The sequence below is a fragment of the Hordeum vulgare genome, chromosome 7H (assembly GCF_904849725.1).
Source record: "Hordeum vulgare subsp. vulgare chromosome 7H, MorexV3_pseudomolecules_assembly, whole genome shotgun sequence".
In the NCBI taxonomy this organism is placed as follows: domain Eukaryota; kingdom Viridiplantae; phylum Streptophyta; class Magnoliopsida; order Poales; family Poaceae; genus Hordeum; species Hordeum vulgare.
Window position 1 is genome coordinate 578,601,652 of NC_058524.1, and position 19,145 is coordinate 578,620,796.

Genomic DNA, 19,145 nt, shown 5'->3' on the forward strand with positions numbered 1-19,145 from the left:
GGCTGTAGTGGCGCCGTTGTGTAGGTCGGCGTGTCAATCCACGTCGGTAGCGGGGACGGCGACGGCGGCCACCGGACCTGGGTGATCGGCAGGCCCTGGGGCGCGACAGTGGCCGGGGGCGGTGGCGCGAAGGGCGCCGCCGGCGGAGGCGATGGTGGCGGGGTTGCGTACGGAGCCTGGAGGAAAGTCGGGAGGTTCAAGACCGCCAGGTTGAGGTCGCGGATCGCCGAGGACATCTCCGCCGGGGAGAGGACGGGGGCGGGTTCGGCCGCCAGGGCCGCGGGACCGGAGGCGGCCGGACCTGAGGTGGTGCGGCGGCGGCGGCTGCTGCGAGGTGGCGGGGAAGGCGGTGGTGGCGGCGGCGGTGGTGGTGGGAAGGTCCGACAAACTCATCGAACCCAAGCTACCTGATACCAAATTGGTAGAGGCTAGGGTTCTACCAGGTCTCGGACGTAGGTTGTAGGGGTGGAAGTGCGGGCTGGGAGGTTGGGGACGTCGGAGCCGGCAGTTGGACGTCGTCGCGGCGTGAGAGAGAGAGAGAGAGGCGGCTAGGGTTTGGGGCTCTCGTCTCCTGAGGGAGACGACAACAGAATATACTGTTTATTGTGTGCTTAATATCGAAGGGGTATATGTGTTTATATAGGAGGACAACCTCCACTAAACCCTAGATAACTTGGACTCTAATATAACTTGGACTCTAAGATTGGTAAGATAACTTGGGTTAAGCCCGTAATTAACCCTGCCCATTGGGCCTCCTCCGTTGGTACGTTGTACCGGTCATAACAGCTTTGTTCAGAGATGATGGAGAATTCTCTCAACAACAACTCGTGAAATTCAGAGGAGACTGCAACAACATATGTTCTTTTGAATAACTCATAAACGCACTGGAGAATTTCTCTTTCAGAAAGGATGGCGAATTGAGCCCGGATTCATCCTGTGACTGCCAGCAGCACGTACATATTTTGGGTGGAGCCTAGCCTTCGGCCGGTACGGTTAGCTGTACAGCCCCTCAGTAACTGTTCGCCAACTCTGTGATCTCGAAACAGAAACTCCTTTCGCCAGGCGCTAATAGTATTTTTTTAGAACCGTCCGGCGCTAATCAAGCCAGTAACACAGGCAACTGGCCTCGGCAAACAGGCCTTTTTTTCGTTTGAGGCCCACGCCAGAGGCTGGCTCCGTGGCATTGCAGTCGGCAGGCGCGAGCAGCTCCTTTAGTACCACCTCTTTCAGCTAGGAGGGCACGGGAGGACAAGGAGACTACAAATAGAGGGGCAGGGCAGCAGTTCAACTCATACCTTTCTCGGCCTTTTGGCTAAGATCAAGTGTAGTATCTGTTTTTATCAGTTTAATATCTGATATGTGGACCATGTGTTCACAACGATATTAAATTTATTTTTTGTGGGGGAGGGATCATCACAATGGCTTGCCATTGGGTCCCTCATGTGTCGCTTGGGCGTTGCACTATAGCCCAGGCAGGCGCACCCCAACCAAAACAACTTCAAATTTGAATTCTATCATGTTAAGCATTTGGTTGTCAATAAGTTGATTTGTTCCAGAAACAAAGATAACTTTTTTTAGCGTGTGTATCTGCTTACCATCCAATATCAATGCGTTCCTCTTGTGGGATGTCATCTGAGACTGGATAGCCAATTAACCCGTAAAAGCATCTCCCATCTTCAAAACCATCCAATGGCGCACCCAGTGCCAAGGCTATGCCTGTCATGATCTTCCTTGAAAGATCTGAAATAAAAGATGGCATGATCAACACTGTTAGATATGGTTGACGAGCATAAAAGAAAAGGAAAAGTGATTCACATAAGTGGACCTCGTAGAAGGCTTATATAATTGAGCCAAAATTTGATAGATAATCCGGCCTGCATGAAATATAAACAATTCAGTTCTGTGAAGCACATTAAGTACTAAAGGAGCATTCTTTGTATTATGAACATTAACATCAATAAATATCGATACATGTATAATAATGTTACAGGATTTTCTAATGCATAAGAAAAGAAACAAGTAGCGAACGGTTTTCTCAAAAATGCGATCACGATGTTCTAAGATATATATCTTCAGAACAAGGAACAGAGAAGGGACCCCTAAAGAAAAACAGAGAAGGGAAGTTGAAAACATACCAGAAATTATATCCTTCCATTGGTTTAGAAAGATCACCATATCTGCCCGGTTTCATAGGCGTGTAGCACTGCAGTTTTTATTCTAAAGTTTTGCTAAAAAAAGAACACTTTAAATAAGCATGAGAAGAAATTCAAGGACAGGTGAACTCACATCAATTGCTTCACGCATATCAGGTTTACCCTTGGTAACACTTTCTTCCACTCTCTTCCTCTGTGGTACCTTTTGACGATAGACCATAAGAAAGTTAATTTGCGTACGTAGTGGTTTTCCAAGGACTAAACTATAAGCTACAAGAAAAGTCAAAGTTTCTATTCAGATATCACATCTATATCCACTCTGAGGTGTCATTTTGATCTTGAGTTTTCACTCGCGAGGGAGCTGAAAGAACTTGCATGTGAAATTTTGGGTCCCTCAGGTGTCGCCGTTACACTACAGCCCAGGCAGGCGCACCCCAACCAAAACAATTTGAAATTTGGTAGATATATCAGGTGAAGCATTTGGTTGCCAAGAAGATGGCAGTTAGTTCCTGTTTGTAGCTCAACAACAACAGTAGGAAGAAGCATTAACAAAGCGCTTTTGTCTCAAACAAATAAAGATAACAAAGCACATTGACTTAATTTACTTGCATTATGTGATAAAATGGAATTGGATGCTGTCTAAATTCTTTTGTGCGTGTAGAATTTTTTTTGTTTCCCATACGACATTCCCCAACAGTGGCGTTATGAGCTAGTTCTCCAAAGTCAGTGCAACCAAGCTACTGGAGCTTCGTGATGAACTATAGCATATCAGGGATGCACAAGATGATCCCTGAGTTATTCACGATGTTTGACACCGCAAAAGTAGAAATCAAATAGCAGCATCAATTGTTGATGGTTAGTGAAACCACTAGTTTCAAGAAGGGCAAGGGCAAGAAGCGATACTTCATGAATGGCAAATCAGTTGCCGCTCTAGTGAAGAAACCCAAGGTTGAACCCAAACCCGAGACTAAGTGCTTCTATTACGAGGGAACGATCACCGAAGCGGAACTACCCTAGATACTTGGTAGATAAGAAGGTTGGCAAAGTCGACAAAAGTATATTGGATATACGTGATATTGATGTGTACCTTACTAGTACTCCTAGTAACACCGGGGTATTAGATACCGGTTCAGTTACTAAGTGTTAGTGACTCGAAGTTATAGCTACGAAATAAATGGATACTAGCAAGGGTGAGGTGATGATGTGTGTTGGAAGTAATTCCAAGGTTGATGTGATCAAACATCGCACGCTCCCTCTATCATCGGGATTAGTGTTGAACCTAAATAATTTTTATTTGGTGTTTGCGTTGAGCATAGACATGATTATATTGTGTTTATTACAATATGATTATTCATTTAAAGAGAATAATGGTTACTATGTTTACTTGAATAATACCTTCAATGGTCTTGCATCTAAAATGAATGGTTTATTGAATCTCGATCGCAGTGATACACATGTTCATAGTATTGATGTCAAAAGATACAAAGTAGTAATGATAGTACCACTTACTTGTGGCACTGCCGCTTGAGTCATTTTGGTATAAAACGCATGAAGAAGCTCCATGCTGATGGATCTTTGGACTCACTCGTTTTTGAATCGTTTGAGACGTGCGAACCATGCCTATTGGTGTAAACGCATGAAGAAACTTCATGCAGATGGATTGTTTAGACTCATTTGATTTTGAATCACTTGAGACATGCAAATCATGCCACTTGGGCAAGATGACTGAAGGCCTCATTTTCAGTGAGATGGAACGAGCAAGTGACTTGTTGAAAATAATACATTTTGATGTATGCAGTTCAATGAGTGGTGAGGCACGTAGTGGATACCGTTATGTTCTTACTTCTCTGATGATTTGAGTAGATACATGTGTGTTTGCTTGATGAATCACAAAGTGTGAAATATTGAAAAGTTCAAACAATTTTAGAGTGAAGTTAGAGATCGTCGTGACAACTGGATAATATGTCTACGATGTGATCTTGGAGGTAAATATATATCTGAATTGCGAGTTTGGTAAACATTTAAGACAATGTGAAAATTGTTTCACAACTCATGCCACCTGGAACACCATAGTGTGATGGTGTGTCCAAACGTCATAGCCCACATCCAACACCACCTGGAAGACCTATTGGATATGGTGCATACTATGATATCTCTTATCGAATTACCACTATCGTTTTGGGTTAGGCATTACAGACAACCGCATTCACTTTAAATAGGGCACCACATAATTCCGTTGAGATGACACCGTATGAACTATGGTTTGGAGAAACCTAAGCTGTTGTTTCTTAAAAGTTTGGGGCTGCGGCGCTTATATGAAAAAAGTTTCAGCCTGATAAGGTCGAACCCAAAGCGGATAAATGCGTCTTCATAGGATACCCAAAACAGTTGGGAATACCTCCTATCTCAGATCAGGAAGCAAAGTGTTTGTTTCCAGAAAAGGGTCCTTTCTCAAGGAAGAGTTTCTCTCGAAAGAATTGAGTGGGAGGATGATGGAAACTTGATGAGGTTATTGAACCGTCAATTCAACCAATGAGTAGAAGGGTGCAAGAAGATGTTCCTGTGGCGCCTACACTAGTTGAAGTGGAAGCTGATGATGGTGATCATAACGCTTCAGATCAAGTTACTACCAAACCTCGTCGGTCGACAAGGACGCATACTGCTCCAGAGTGGTATGGTAATCGTGTCTTGAGGTCATGTTGCTAGACAACAATGAACCTACGAGCTATGAAGAAGCGATGGTGGGCCCGGATTCCGACGAATGGCTGAAGGCCATGAAATCCGAGATAGGATCCATGTATGCAAACAAAGTGTAGACTTTGGAAGAACTACTTGATGGTCGTAAGGCTGTTAGGTACAGATGGATTTTAAAAGGAAGATGGACGATGATGGTAAATGTCACCATTAAGAAAGCTCGACTTGTCGCAAAGATGTTTCCGACAAGTTCAAGGAGTAGACTACGATGATAATTTCTCACCCGTAGCGATGCTAAAGCCTGTTGGAATTATGTTAGCAGTTGCTGCATTTTTTTATTATGAAATATGGCACAGGGATATCAAAACATTGTTTCCTTGACAGTTTGTTTGAGGAAGGGTTGTATGTGATACAACCAGAAGGTTTTCTTGATCCTAAGGATGCTAACAGTATGCAAGCTCCAGCGATCCTTCTATGGACTCGAGCAAGCATCTTGGAGTTGGAATATACGCTTTGATGAGATGATCAAAGTTTTTGGGTTTATACAAGGTTTATGAGAAACTTGTATTTCCAAGAAAGTGAGTGGGAGCACTATAAAATTTCTGATGAGTGTATGTGGTTGACATATTGTTGATTGGAAATGATGTAGAATTTCTGAAAAGCATATACAGTTGTTTGAAAATTGTTTTTCAGAGGGAAACCTGAAATAAGCCTGCCTTAACGTTCAACATTAATATCTATGTAGATAGATCAAGATGCTTGATAAAACTTTCGATGAATACATACCTTGACAAGTTTTGAAGGAGTTCAAAGTCGATCGATCAAAGAAGGAGTTCTTGGCTGTATAGTAAAGGTGTGAAATTTGATTTAGACTCAAAGCTCGACCACGGAAGAAGAAAGAGAAAGGACGAAGGTCGTGCCCTATGCCTTAGCCATAGGTTCTATAGTATGCCATGTTGTGTACCGCACCTGATGTGTGCCTTGCCATGAGTCACTGAAGTGGTACAAGAGTGATCCAGGAATGGATCACTGGAGAGCGGTCAAAGTTATCCTTAGTAACTAGTGGACTAAGATTTTTTTTTTCGATTATGGAGGTGATAAAAGAGTTCGTTGTAAAAGGTTACGTCGATGCAAGCTTTGACACTAATCCGGATAACTCTGAGTAGTAAACCGGATTCATATAGTGGAGGAGTCGTTTGGAATTGTTCCAAGTGAAGCGTGGTAGAAGGATCTATAGTATGACATAGAGATTTGTGATGTACACACGGATCTGAATGTTTCAGACCCTTGACTAAAAACCTCTCTCACAAGCAGGACATGATCAAACCCCAGAACTGTATGGTTGTTAGATTCATTGCAATCACATAGTGATGTGAACTAGATTATTGACTCTAGTGCAAGTGGGAGACTATTGGGAATATGCCCTAGAGGCAATAATAAATTGGTTATTATTATATTTCCTTGTTCATGATAATCGTTTATTATCCATGCTAGAATTGTATTGATTGGAAACTCAAATACATGTGTGGATACATAGACAACATACTGTCCCTATTGAGCCTCTGGATGACTAGCTCATTGATGAAAGATGGTCAAGGTTTCCTGGCCATAGACATGAGATGTCGTTTGATAACGGGATCACATCATTAGGAGAATGATGTGATGGACAAGACGCAAACTATGAACGTAGCATATGATTGTGTCGGTTTATTGCTACTATTTTCTGCATGTCAATGTATCTGTAACTATGACCATGAGATCATGCAACTCCCGAACATCGGAGGAATACCTTGTGTGTATCAAACGTCGCAACATAATTGGTTGACTATAAATATGCTCTACAGGTATCTCTGAAGGTGTCTGTTGGGTTGGCATGGATCAAGACTAGGATTTGTCACTCCGTGTGACGAAGAGGTATCTTGAGGCCCACTTGGTAATACAACATCACAATAAGCCTTGCTAGCAATGTGATTAAGGAGTTAGTCACGGGATCTTGTATTACAGAACGAGTAAAGAGACTTGCCGGTAACGAGATTGAACTAGGCATAGAGATACCGACGATTGAATCTCGGGTAGGTAACATACTGTCACGCCCAAGATGCGACCCTATCCTCAATTTGGCACGAGGACCTCGTCAGGGATAGAAGCGTATCTCGTCGTGTCGCAAGAATGGAAATCGTTACAAGTACATGTACTGAAAAGAAGATATATATATATATATAGAATTGTCTTACACTCGCCACAAGCTACATCAGAGTCACAATAGTACAATACATCAACATCATGAATAAGAGCAGGGTTCGACTACGGACGAAAACAAATGAGAAAAGAAGAACGACGTCCATCCTTGCTATCCCAGGCTGCCGACCTAGAACCCATCCTAGATCAATGAAGAAGAAGAAGAAGATGCAACTCCAAATGAACAATCAATGCGCTCGCGTCAAGTAATATTTACCTATACCTGCAACTGGTGTTGTAGTAATCTGTGAGCCACAGGGGACTCAACAATCTCATTTCCAAAGGTATCAAGACTAGCAAAGCTTAATGGGTGAGGTATGGTTAAGTGGTGAGGTTGCAGCAGCGACTAAGCATATATATCTGGTGGCTAAACTTACGAGTACAAGAATAAAGAGGGGGATGATCTACACATATCGAACGTGAACTACTCATGATCAAATGAATGATCCTGAACACCTACCTACGTCAGACATAACCCCACCGTGTCCTCAATCGGAGAAGGAACTCACGAAAGAGACAGTCACAGTTACACACACAGTTGGCATATTTTAATTAAGTTAACTTCAAGTTATCTAGAACCAGTGTTAAACCAAGTTTCCACATTGCCACATAACCGCGGGCACGACTTTTCGAAAAGATTTAACCCTGCAGGGGTGCTCCAACTAGTCCATCACAAATTACCACAAGCCGCATAGAAATCCTCAATCACGAAGCTCGCGATCTCGTCGGATTCCCTAATGGAAAACCTCAACTCTGAGATTACCCAAAGCATCACCGGAATCCCGATGCACAAGATATCTCGTCAAAGGTAAAACTAATCCAGCAAGGCCACACGGTGTGTCGACGAACCCGATAGGAGCCGCATATCTCGTTCTCAGGACACACCGTCTATGCATAGTGGATGGGAACCAAACCTCGAGTTGCCCCGAGGTGGCACCGCCGACTACTAGGTGGGTGGACCAACACTCATGAGGAGCACTGGCCCGGGGGTTGATTAAATTTCCTCGGGTTAATTACTCCCTATGTGGTTCTGTCGGGGGGATAACCCCGGGGTAGGCTCATCAAGCCTATTCCTTCATTTCCGGCCCAATGGACATGGATGTACGAAGATTCCCAAGGCCCAAGTCTTCTAGCCGGCTAGGCATCACCTGCCGGCTAGAGGACGAGGCGGCCACCTTTCTGGCTGGCCAGGCAACCCTTGCCGGCTAGAATTCAGGCGGCCTCTTCTTCTAAGCTGGCCTGATCCCGCCAGCCGGACTGGGGAGGAGGCGGCCACACTTAAGCCGGCTGGCCAAGCAGGCTAGCCGGCTGAGGATCACAAGTCACATCAGATCATAGGTCAGGAAGAGACCTCACGATTAAAGGTAGCTACGCGTCAGCAAAGGTACTGGATCAGGGCGCCCGGCAGGTATGAGCGTCGGCGGCCACACCGCTGACCTACCCCGGCTCTGATCCATCACCTAGCATAGTGTCGGACCGTCACACTCCCACTCCATTACTGCACTCGGCGTGGGGAACAGTGGAGGCGGTCGTACTACCTGCCCATGAAGAATCTCGCAGGGTGACGCTCGCTTGCTTAGCGTCAACCTTACGCGAGAGCCTCATTGGTCAGCCGGCGGGTCCCACAGGCAATCGAGACCATACAGCCGACGGCCCCCCCATCTACAAGACAAGACCTTTGTGGGCCCCTGGCCAGCCGGCGAAGCTGCCAACCGGGCCCCACACTTGTACCCTTTATCCATATTGTAGGCCGGCGGGTTCGTCTATAAAACCCCCCGGTCGCCCTCCATGCGGAGGGGCCGATCTTTCACCAGTCATTCAAGGCAACACATTCACCCACCACAGAGAGAGAGGTAGAGACGAGCCGGCTGCTCCCCTCTTCCTCCTCCCAACATAGCTCCAGGAGCGACATTGTACTCTGTTCCTATACATCAAACACTCTGGCAGGATTAGGGGTATTATCTCTACGGAGAGCCCTGAACCTGGTTACATCGTGCGTCCCATGCGTGTACCAACCTCGTTCCCAGCACCCACCTTTGTCCCTTCGGTTCTCACCAACTTTAGCCTACCTATGGCATATGTTGTGAGTATTCACCGACATTTGGCGCCCACCGTGGGGCCGATCACGGCATCGGCTGGCTTTACGCGTTGGGCGGGGCCCCGCACCTACACCACCGGATGCATCGCGTCCGGATCAATTTGCCTGCCCGTGGAGCCCGCTTTCGACGAGGCGACACCCATGATGATCGACGTCCCCGTCCGCCATGCGGATTCGGACGAAGATTCTGATGACGAGGCGCTCCCTAGTGTCATCGTCGCTGCTATGGAGAACCTCAACGTTCTCTTCAGCGACCTTCGTCTCAACGACGGCCCGCGCTACTTCGGCGAGGACTTCGACGTTGAGGCGCTCTGCGCCAGCTTCAGCAGGCTCTCTATCACTGAGATGCCTGCCCACGACGTCTATCCCAGTAACGTCCTCATCTTCGACGGCCCTCCGCCGTCGGTGGGGCTCTTCACCCCATACCACGTTGTTGCCGTCTCCAACACCGTGGAGGTGATGGTTATCGGCGCTGGCACCAGCACGGCTCCCGGCAAGGCCTCCGTAGGCACTGGCGAGCCCGCTGCGGCCACCGCTGATACTCTTCGGGACGCCATCGCCAGCCTGAAGACACCTGTCACCACTTCCACCGACCCTGCAGACGCTCGGGCCTCGCTGGAGGAGGCTCGCAAGCGTATCTTGGAGGAGGGCATCACCGTAGCTTCGGCGAAACGTCGGTTGGAGGTTACGCAACGCGAGTATAACTCCGCATACGGTCTCACTCCGATTTCCGAGGCCCCTAGCCGGCTTGGATCGGTCCGCGGCCGCGGCCGGTTCATCGCCGAGGTTCTAGGCGGTGATCTGCCCACCTACGAGACTCCTGCGACCAACATGCGAGCGGCGCAGGCAGCCATGGAGGAGATGGCAAGCCTGGAAGGCGAGGAGGCAGCCATGGAGGAGATGGCAAGCCTGGAAGGCGAGGAGTGCGCCTTCCAGGAGAAGCGTGTCAAGGATCTCCTTGACGCCGCCAACAAGCAACACGCTCGGCTTGACCCCGGTCAGGCTCAATCGGAGTCCCCAAGACCGAACTCGGGGGCACGCCGCAACCCTAGGGGCCAGCACCACGCAAAAGGATCTTCCTCGCATCGCCCTTCCGGCCGGAGGGGGGAGGGAAGCCAAGACCGGCGTTCTCAGCGCCAGAGCAAGCACACCTCGGGCTTGCGTCGCGGAGGCGACGAGGGCGATTCGGAGTGTGAGGTTCTTCCCCCGCGAAGAACTCACGTCTCTGGCTCACGAGGCGCCTCCCCTCTCGCCACCAGGGCTGGCGCCCACGCCACCCAGGATGAGCGGGACGCCCGCCGGCGTCTCATCGTCCTGGCCCAGTCAGCCCTCCTAGAGGAAGACGAACCCGTCGGTCCGGCATGCTTCGGCCCCCGGATCCGAGGGGAGCCGTTCCCCCGAGGTTTCACTCTACCTCGGGATACGCCGAAATACAACGACACGGCCAAGCCAGAAGACTGGCTGGTTGATTACACCACGGTCGTAGGCATCACCAGGGGAAACAAGCGCGTAGCAGTTCGCTACTTGCCACTCATGTTGGCCGGCTCGGCCTGGACTTGGCTTAACAGCCTCCCGGCCGGCAGTGCCAACTCCTGGGTGGACTTCGAGTAGGCGTTCGTCCGCAACTTCACCGGCACCTACAAGCGCCCTGGCCAGCCCCGCGAGCTGGCTATGTGCGTCGAGAAGGCCGACGAACCCCTTCGCGACTACGCCACCCGGTGGACTGAGCTCCGCAACTCCTGCGAGGGGGTGCATGAGGTACAAGCCATCCATTACTTCATTGACAGTTGCCGAGACGACACCCTCCTCAAGCACAAGCTCATGTGCACCGAGCCCACCTCTTTGGCGGTGCTCATGGCCAAGGCAGACAAGTATGCCACGGCCGACTCCGCAATGCGCATCAAGGTGACCGCCTCGGACAAGGTTGTGCCTACGCCGGCTACTCCCAAGCCGGCTGGGGACAACCGAGGCGGCCAGAACAACTACAAGCGCAAGACGGACCAGATGGATCCCTGCTCCAACAACAAGTTGGTGGCCAATGTGGAGGGCGAGGCGTCGGCTCCTCAAGCCGGCCCTCCACGAAAGCGCCCCAACCGGAGCAACCCCAACTGGCTGCCCAAGCAGTCCTTCGAGCGGCTGCTCGACGCCCCCTGCAAGATACATTCTGGGGCGCAGCCGTCTTCCCATACCCTTCGACAGTGCAGCTTTGCGCGGCGGCTGTCGCAAGGGGATGGCCTGCCGGCTCTTCCGGGTGCACAGGCGGCGCCTCATGCACCGACTCCCAACCACGCTCCGCCACCGCCACCGCCGCCTCGCGATGACGGTCATCACCCAGACGACTATCCTCATCAAGACGAAGCGTTCGTCGTCTTCACCAGCGAAGGCGACGACAAACACAGCCTGCGCCAGAGGCGGCGCGAGGTAAACGCCACTGTCCCCCCCGGTTCCCCAGTACATGCATTGGTCTGACAAACCAATCACATGGAGCCGGGTGGGCCATCCTGCGGTGATGCCCAACCCGGGATCATACGCACTCGTCCTCGAACCCACCTTCGCTTCCAAAAGGCTCACCTGCCGATTCTCCCGGGTGCTGGTCGATGGCGGCAGCAGCATCAACATCCTCTACCTCGACACTCTCCTCAAGCTCGTGCTCAAGGAGACAGACGTCCTGCCAACCAGCACTGTCTTCCATGGCATCGTGCCGGGGTAGTCCTGCTCGCCCATCAGCAAGATCCAGCTAGACGTCCTCTTCGGCGACAAAGCCCACTTCCGCGGAGAGTCCATATGGTTCGAGGTAGTAGACCTCAGTACCCCGTATCACGCGCTGCTGGGAAGACCGGCTCTGGCCAAGTTCATGGCTATTCCGCATTACGCCTACCTAATGATGAAGATGTCGGGTCCCAAGGGCATCATCACTATTGTTGGCGACTACAAGAAGTCGCTCGAGTGTGCCCAAGATAGTAGCCGGCTCGCCGACGCCTTGGTGATTGCTGAGGAGAAGCGACAGATCGACCGACTCGTGGCCCAGGCTACCGAGCAGCCGGCGATTCCTTCTCCTCCGTCCCAATCGGCCAGCGAGGGCTCTTTCAAGCCGGTAAAGAGACCAAGCAGGTCCCACTCGACCCTGCCAACCCGAAGCAGTGCGTCACCATCGGGGCTGGCCTCAGCCCCAAATAGGAAGGCGAGCTCGTCGACTTCCTCCGTGAGAATCCGGACATCTTTGCATGGTCCCCCAAGGACATGCCGGGTGTTCCGAGGAAGTACGCCAAGCACAAACTTCATGTGCGACCAGATGCGAAGCAAAACAACCCCTGCGCCGCTTCGCCGAGGGGAAGCGGCGCACGATCGGAGAAGAAATCACCCGTCTCCTCGCAGCCGGCTTCATCATGGAGGTTTTCCACCCGGACTGGCTGGCTAACCCAGTCCTGGTGCTGAAGAACAACAACACATGGCGAATATGTATCGACTACACTAGCCTAAATAAGGTTTGTGCGAAAGACCCTTTCGCGTTGCCTAGGATAGATCAAGTGATCGACTCCACTGCAGGCTGCGAACTGCTGTCATTTCTGGATGCTTATCCAGGCTACCATCAAATCAAGCTGGATCCAGCTGATCGCCTGAAGACCTCCTTCATCACGCCCTTCGGGGCCTACTGCTACACCACCATGACGTTCGGTCTGAAGAACGCAGGTGTGACATTCCAACGCTGCATGCAGTAGTGCCTACTGCCACAGATTGTCAGAAACATCCATGTCTATGTGGATGACATCATCGTCAAGACGAAGCAGCACTTCAGCCTCCTCGACAACCTACGGGAGACGTTCGCTAATTTGCGCGAATACCAGATCCGGCTCAACCCTGAGAAGTGCGTCTTCGGGGTCCCATGCGGCAAACTCTTGGGGTTCTTCGTATCCGCCCACGGCATCGAAGCGAACCCTGATAAGATCAACACCATCGAGCGGATGGTGCGGCCGGCTGCTTGGCATCCCTCAGCCGGTTCGTCAGCCGGCTTGGCGAGAAGGCCCTTCCATTCTACCAGCTCATGAAGAAGACGACAAAGTTCGAGTGGAACGACCAGGCAGACGAAGCCTTCCACGACCTCAAGCGGGTAAGCCTGCCAATCTAGGCAGCCCCATCTGAAAGGGAACCCATACTCATATACATCGCAGCGACCACTCGCGTGGTCAGCGTAGTGTTGCTAGTTCAGCGTAAAGAGGAAGGCAAGGCCCTGCCAGTGCAGCGCCCTGTCTACTGTTGGAAATATGCCCTAGAGGCAATAATAAAATGGTTATTATCATATTTCCTTGTTCATGATAATCGTCTATTGTTCATGTTATAATTGTATTAACAGGAAACAGTAATACATGTGTGAATAAATAGATCACAATGTGTCCCTAGCAAGCCTCTAGTTGGCTAGCTCGTTAGTCAATAGATGATCATGGTTTCCTAATCATGGGCATTAGATGTCATTGATAACGGGATCACATCATTAGGAGAATGATGTGATGGACAGGACCCAATCCTAAGCATAGCACTAGATCGTATTGTTCGTATGCTAAAGCTTTTCTAATGTCAAGTATCTTTTCCTTCGACCGTGAGATTGTGCAACTCCCGGATACCGTAGGAGTGCTTTGGGTGTATCAAACGTCACAACGTAACTGGGTGACTATAAAAGTGCACTACGGGTACCTCTGAAAGTGTCTGTTGGTTTGGTACGAATCGAGATCGGGATTTGTCACTCGTGTGACGGAGAGGTATCTCTGGGCCCACTCGGTAGAACATCATCATGAGCTCAATGTGACTAAAGAGTTAGTCACACGATGACATGCTACCGAATGAGTAAAGAGACTTACCGGTAACGAGATTGAACAAGGTATAGGTATACCGACGATCGAATCTCGGACAAGTTCTATACCGACAGACAAAGGGAATCGTATACGGGATTGATTGAATCCTTGACATCCTGGTTCATCCGATGAGATCATCGTGGAGCAAGTGGGAGCCACCATGGGTATCCAGACCCCGCTGATGGTTATTGGCCAGAGAGGTGTCTCGGTCATGTCTGCCTGTCTCCCGAACCCGTAGGGTCTACACACTTAAGGTTCGATGACGCTAGGGTTATAGGGAATTGTTAAACGAGGTTACCGAAATTTGTTCGGAGTCCCGGATGAGATCCCGGACGTCACGAGGAGCTCCGGAATGTTCCGGAGGTAAAGATTGATATATAGGACGGATGGTTTCGGACACCGGAAGTGTTTCGGGCGTCACCGGTAACGTACCGAGACCACCGGGACCACCGGAGGCGGCCCCGGGGGTCCCCCGAAGGGGGCAACGACCCCGAGAGGCTAGATGGACTAAGTGCGGGAGGGAACCAGCCCCTAGGTGGGCTGGTGCGCCTCCCACACCCAACCCAATGCGCAAGTGGTGGGGAGAGGGGGCAACCCTAGGCGCAGGTGGGCCTTAGGCCCACCAGGTGGTGCGCCACACCCCCTCCCACCCTAGCCGCCGCCCCCCTCTCCCATCTGGTGGCCGCCGGCCCCTATGGAGGGAACCCTAGGGGTGGCACAGCCCTCCCCCCTCCTCCTATAAATAGAGAGGGGTTTTGTCCATTGAGAGACACGGTTTTCCCTCTCTCTCGGCGCAGCCCTGCCCTTCTTCCTCCTCCTCTCTGCCGGTGCTTGGCGAAGCCCTGCCGGGAGACCTCGTCTCTCCATCGACACCACGCCGTCGTGCTGCTGGAGTTCTTTCCCAACCTCTCCCTCTTCCTTGCTGGATCAAGGTGCGGGAGACGTCACCGGGCTGCACGTGTGTTGAACGCGGAGGTGCCGTAGTTCGGCACTAGATCGGAATCGCTGCGAGTACGACTCCATCAACCGCGTTCTAGCAACGCTTCCGCTTAGCGATCTTCAAAGGTATGAAGATGCTCTTACCCCTCTCTCGTTGCTGGTCTCTCCATAGGAAGATCTGAATATGGGTAGGAAAATTTTGTATTTATGCTACGTTACCCAACATCTACTACCTTAGCGAGGTCTTGTCCGCCTCTAAGCAGAACTACCCTCATTATCAGAAAATGTGTTATGGTGTTTACCTTGCTACAAAGAAATTGAAGCAATACTTCCAAGAGCATGCCATCACTGTGGTGAGCACTGCTCCGCTTTCAGAGATCATGGGTAACCGTGATGCCACGGGCAGAATTGCCAAATGGTCCATCGCCATGGCGGACCATGATATTCGGTATGAGCCTCGCACCGCCATCAAATCACAGGTGGTGGCCGACTTCTTAGTCGACTGGGTCGAGACCCAGTTCGAGCCACCGCCTCCAGACTCCACGCATTGGCGGATGCACTTCGACGGCTCAAAAATGCGGACAGGGCTGGGAGCCGGCATCATCTTGACGTCTCCAAAGGGGGACCAGCTCAAGTACGCTCTCCAGATCCATTTCGCCGCCTCCAACAACGTCGCCGAGTATGAAGCACTGGCTCATGGCCTCCGGCTTGCCAAGGATATCAGCATCCGGCGGCTCATATGCTTCGGCGATTCAGACTTGGTGGTGCAGCAGGTCTCTGGCGAATGGGATGCCAGGGACGCCAACATGGCGAGCTACCACTTCCTCATCGAGCAACTCAGCGGCCCCTTCGAGGGTTGTGAGTTCCACCACGTTCCAAGGGCGGAAAATGAGGCGGCCGATACACTGGCGAAGATCGGCTCCACGAGACAGGCCATTCCAGCCGGTGTCTCCCTCGAGCAACTCCATAAACCGTCTATCAAGCCATCTCCCGAGTCGGCATCAATCTTTGTACCAGCTGACTTTATGATACAAGTGTCGTCGGCTCCACCAGTTACGCCGGCTGCGGACCCCACGCCGGCTGCACGGGCGGCACCGGCTCCAAATGCGGCACCGACTGAATCCACGGTGCAAGCACCGTCGGCTCCACCAACTACGCCGACTGCGGATCCTATACCGGCTCCATTGGTCCAACCGATTCCAATGGCGGCACCAACTACAACAACAACCTCGGCTCTGTCCGGGCTCGAATCCTCCCAGTGGGTGGACGTCATGGAGGTAGACGGTGAGCCGGCTGCAGTAATAGCACCAGAGACACCATCAAGTTTGGGGGCTGCAGAAGCCTCCAACAGTCAAGACGAAGCAGAGGCGACCCTTGTGACGGCTCCATCATGGGCCCAAGCCATTCTGGCCTTCCTTCTTTGCGGCGAACTTCCTCAGAACGAGGCGGAGGCAAGACAAATCCAGCGAAGGCCGCCGCCTACGCCATCATCAATCGCGAACTGGTGCGACGCAGCGCGACTGGCGTGTTCCAACGCTGCGTCGAATCAGAAAAAGGGCAGGAGATCCTCAGAGACATCCACCAGGGGGAGTGTGGGCATCACGCCGCCTCCAGAACCCTGGTGGCCAAAGCATTCCGCCATGGATTCTACTGGCCCACGACCCTCGAGGAGGCCGTGGATCTGGTGGACAAATGCGAAGGCTGCCAACGCTTCAGTGCAGAGAGCCACATGCCGCCTTCGGCACTCAAAACCATTCCCTTATCATGGCCATTCGCCGTCTGGGGACTGGACATGGTTGGGCCCTTCAAGACGGCTCGCGGAGGGATGACACATCTTTTGGTAGCCGTCGACAAGTTCACCAAGTGGATCGAAGCCAGACCTATCAAAAAGCTTGACGGCCCCACTGCTGTCAGGTTCATCACAAACATCTCTGTCCGATATGGCGTTCCCCACAGCATCATCACCGACAATGGCACCAACTTCGCCAAGGGCGCCCTGGCGCTCTATTGTTCCAAGGTAGGCATCCGGCTCGACTTGGCTTTAGTGGCACACCCTCAGTCGAACGGCCAAGCAGAGAGGGCCAACGACCTGATCCTAGCCGACATCAAGCCAAGGCTGGTGGCACCACTGTTCAGGTCAGCCGACTGCTGGATTGAAGAACTGCCGGCTGTGCTATGGAGCCTCCGCACCACGCCCAACCGGTCGACCGGCTTCACTCCATTCTTTCTGGTATATGGGTCTGAGGCTATTATTCCCACGGATGTCGAGTTCGACTCGCCTCGGGTCACCCTATACATAGAAACGGAGGCAAAGGAGGCTAGAGAAGACGGTGTGGATCTCCTCGAAGAAGCAAGGGATTTGGCTTTGAGCCGGACGGCCATCTACCAATAGAAGCTGAGATACTACCATAGCAAAAAGATCAGGCCTCTCTCTTTCAGGTAGGGAGACTTGGTCCTCAAAAGAATCCAGCGCACTGCCGACCAGCACAAGCTCTCATCGCCCTGGGAGGGACCCTTCATCATCAGTAGGGCGCTGCACAACAACGCTTACTATCTGATTGACGCCCAAAAGCCAAGGAAGCGCAAGAGGGACGACTCCGGCCAAGAAACGGAACGTCCATGGAATGCGGCGTTGCTTCGCCCGTTCTATTGCTAAAAGGCAAAAGTCAAGGAAAGGAAAGAGCATGCACATGTATCTTTCTCCCTCTTCAGGGAACAACAAATGCAATAAAAAGAGCATGCTTCATGTTTCTTTTTATTGAGAGTTTTCACTCAGTGTACGCCCTGTGACACACTTCATTAAGCTCGGGGGCTACACCACGTACAACCTCTTGCTGGCTTAATCAAGATCGGAGGCTACGCAGTGCACGCCCCTTGCTGGCTTTAACAAGCTCAGGGGCTCGCTAGCCGCTTGGACGCCCTCCCTTGTAAATGAACACATCGTGTACCGGCTGATCCCTGGTCACCTCGTACGAACGTGCGGGCTGGCTCTGGCCGCACGGTTTGCGAGGTGACGCCAGGTCAGGTCGGATACATGCAAAGTTCGGCTACACTTGGGTCGCCTTCTCGGGCTGGCTTTATCATATATACGATCTCATTCAAGTCGGCCTCTGATTGGCTTATGTCTTGTTCTTTATGTCTTGATGGCTTCAGATAAGAGAAGTCAACCAGGAATCAAAAGACAGGATCATAAGACAACACGCTTGGCATACGAATATAATGTTGAATATATACATTCACAAAAGCATTGGCCCATGACCCACGTTCATTACATCCCTCCGGGGGTAGAACAAAACACAAAAGGACACCAGTTATGGGACTGCGGCCTCATTGGTCGTCTCGGCCGCCGCTCCTGATGTGGTAGCATCACCGCCTCCAGCTACTCCCGAGGTGCTTGCGCCATCTCCCCTGCCGAGGCCGCCGGCTCCGTCAACACCGGAGTCGGCGTACGCCGCACCGCTGGAGGCGACAGCAGATTCTGCAGCCCGAACCGCTTCGTCGGAGCTGCAGTCGGCGTCATAGGGCCGAAGGCCGTGCAGATCTTCAGCGATCACACCGCCATCTTCACGCCGCTCCAAAACAAAGTCGTCCCAGGCTGCGTACTCGGCGACAGCGCTGGCTCTCACACAGAGCTCCTCCTTCATGTCTTGCAGCTCCGCCTCGGAGCCGTCGCGCTGGGCAGCCAGCTTGCCCAAGTTTAGATTCCGATACCATGACTTGGCCAAGCGTAGGGCCATATAAGCCCCAGACCGCGTGGCAGAGGCACGCCAGGCATCCAAGCGCTCTCCACCCACTGCAAGCCAGCGGGCGAGCCGACTCATGGAAGCCGGCTCCACGCCTTCCGGCCACAAGGCCGCCACCATCGACGAGCCTGCAACCTGAAGTTGAGCCACGGACTCGCCCAGGGCGTGCAAGCGGGCCCGAAGGCCCACCCCGATCTCCTCCATGCTCCTGCCGGAGGTAGTATCGACCTCCTGCCCGGCCGCACGACGCTCCTCACGGCACACCTCGACGGCGGTGTCGGCCGCGATCTGGTTCTCGAGGAAGAGACCTGGAGTGACGGCAACCAGGACGTAAGAGCACAATAAAAGGAGGAGACGACAAAAAGACCAAACATAAGACAAGGAAGAGAGACCCATGATGGAAGGCACCGTCGGTCTCATGAGAGACCTCAAG

At 51.7% G+C, this 19,145-nt stretch overlaps 1 non-coding gene across 1 annotated transcript; it reads left to right on the forward strand.

Annotated features, from left to right (window-relative positions):
* Positions 1-1,291: 1,291 nt before the first annotated feature.
* On the forward strand, positions 1,292-1,487 carry LOC123414321. The gene has a single exon (XR_006614319.1). It is a non-coding gene; the product is annotated as a U2 spliceosomal RNA (small nuclear RNA).
* The last annotated feature ends 17,658 nt before the right edge of the window (positions 1,488-19,145 follow it).